The sequence below is a fragment of the Lepisma saccharinum genome, unplaced genomic scaffold, assembly GCF_977018435.1.
Source record: "Lepisma saccharinum unplaced genomic scaffold, izLepSacc3.1 HAP1_SCAFFOLD_773, whole genome shotgun sequence".
Classification (NCBI taxonomy): domain Eukaryota; kingdom Metazoa; phylum Arthropoda; class Insecta; order Zygentoma; family Lepismatidae; genus Lepisma; species Lepisma saccharinum.
In genome coordinates, this window is record NW_028143436.1 from 62,943 (window position 1) to 65,803 (window position 2,861).

The window sequence follows — 2,861 nt, forward strand, 5'->3', positions numbered from 1 at the left end:
TACTGGAAAGTGGGGTGAATGGATAATCTAATATGTTCCTTGCAGCTACAGGTACAAGCTCTGTGATCAAATTTTGATTTTGCTCTGTAACAGTTTTGATATTTTTACCTAAATTATTAATAGCATCAATTACAGGCTGTTCTTTTTGTTTGTGTTTTTCATAAATTCCCCGGTTCTCTGATTTCCATCCCTTAAATCTTTTTACAAGATAATCTCTTAATTTAAGATCATCAATGATTGGCCTTTTCATGGTTATTTATATATGTTTCAATGTCTAGAAAATTGTTGATTTTATTTCTGTATTTGCCACTATTGGGTGTTCTTGTCATATCAATTGTGACAAACCCATAACTGTCCTGGTTCCAGCACATACTGCAAAACTTGGAAAAATTATTGTAGCTCAGGTCCCCACCTACATATTCATCATGTATGTGTTTGAGGTTGGTATGGTCTTGATGAAACACACATATAAAATTGCTGTTGTCTCGGATCAGCTGCTTGGGTATTTTTGAAAAAGTCTGTGCCAGGTAGAAGCAATCAATGTTTTTGTGCCGGCCCTGTGTAAAGAAATTCCTAACCTTGTTTTGATTATCCAGTATAATGTCATCAAACACAACAACAGAATTATCGAGACAGTCATGAAGTGGCTTAACATCTGGTTCAAAAGTGGCTATATCCAATCCATCATATAGCTTCATTAACTGCTGATATTTTAATTGTTCCAAGCTCTTAGAGAAGATATACAAATGCCTGTTTTTCCAGTCTAACCAGTTGGGTGCCAATAAAAAATTATCAACCATTAGTGTAGTTTTACCACAAGCAGATGGCCCAACAATAAGACACCTAATATTATCAGGTAGCAAGTTGCCATTTCTCTTATTCTGTTGTTCAGCTTCTGGTAGCCTTTTTATAATATCCCAGGTGCTCATATTATCACTTTGTTTGCATCGATCCAGCTGTTTTCCGGATGACCCAGCCATTTGACAAATAACTTGTTGCCTTTTCTGCGGATAATTTTTTCTATGAGATATGTGTCAGGCTGTTTAGTTTTGCTGAGCTCTTGTTCATAGAACCTGCCTTTGAGAATTTCTCCTCGGTGATCCTTTATTATATATGTGTTAAGGGTCCCGGGTTTAACTTGAACCACTGTAAATAATTCAGTGCTCCAGTTTCTGGTAAAGCCTCTTTTGAATAAGTGCTTATATTTGCTGATTCTTACTTGATCACCCACCCTGTATTTGGCCTTTCTTATTGTTGGCTGGTATTTAGGATAATAAACAGTGCTGATCAATTTTTGCTCATCAGATGAAGTTACTTCAGAGGGTTTCATGTTGATTGTAGAATGGACCGAGTTATTATATTTATGTAGAAGTTCTGGAAGAATATTAATCCATTTATAATTACCTTGGAGGGTAAATTGTTTATACATAAGATTTTTTAAGGTTCTGTTGAATCTCTCTACAATTGAGGCTTTGAGATCACTGTAACTCGAATAATGTTGTATTGCCTGGCTTTTAATAAATTGTTGAAACACTGAATTATAAAATTCTTTGCCATTATCTGTTTGCAAATAGCACGGGGATCTTCCACTCTGATTGATGATTGTCCTGATGGCTTCTGTAACACATGTTCCAGTCTTGGATTTGAGTGGCACAGCCCAGACAAATTTTGAAAATGTGTCTATCACAGTGAGTAGATACTTGTAGCCCTTGTTGATTTTGTCTAAGTTTTTCAACTGTCCACTTGCCATTTCAATCAAGTCGCACTGCCATAAATCATCGATGCCTTTTGTAACTACTGGCAGTCTCTTATAATTATGTCTGGCTTGTCTGTGTAATTCATCAACAATAATTTGTCTAGACATAATATGTAAACAAGAATATTGCAACTATGGGGTGTTCAGCAGCTGAGACTGCAGGATTTTCTAAATATAATTTGTCTCCAATATGTATTTTAAATTCCAAAGTGCCATCATCTTCAGTATAGGCTGTTTCTAATGTATTGGGGTTTGTAAAATCCTCCAATTCTACACTGGTGATTTTCACTTTGATCTCAGCATTTGTTATTGATAATGTAGGGTAGTGGTGTGCCTGTGGCTGATGCCAATATTTGATCTTGATTGGTCTCAATGTGCCCCCAACAAAAAATTGGTAATAAAATTGTGCAGGGGACAGCATATATATTTTGCCACCTGGTGTAAATGGAGAATCATATTCTCTGTTGGGGATGCTGTACAATTCAAGAATTACTGTATGTTTTGGATTCTCGATTATGCCTGTTATTTCCTTTTCTGCTGTGAGCAATCTGCTTGTTACAGATTCAAGGTGCTCATTAATGGTTCTAACAACATCATCATGGCCTGGCTTAATTTTTATGTCCACAACAAGTTTTTTGTATTGTTGCACAATTTCTTGTAGCTGGGTGGCAAAAACAGACAGGGCATTTGCTTGATTAGATTCCATGGTCCCTAGCTGTTGCTTGATATTAGCTACAATTTGTTGCAAATTTTCAACAACTGCCAATTTTGAATTTTGAGCAGTAAGATCATGGACCTGTCTTCTGATATCCTCAAACAGGGCATGCAGTTCATTAATATGTTGATTGGTTGGTAGAGTGGCCACTGTCTGTGTGAGATGTTTGATCTCTGCTTGGATATTCTTGATATCTTCTGATTTCAATATGCGATTCACTGCCCTCTTTATATTTTTAAGTTCCTGTGATGTAGGCAGATTTGACACAGTATTTTGCAAAGATTCAAGTGCCAATTTCACATTGTTTAATTCAGAAGCATCAGCCACATTTTGCATAGCATTTTGGAGCAGGGCTATATCTGCCTGAGTGGGTGTTGATTGTTGTAAAAT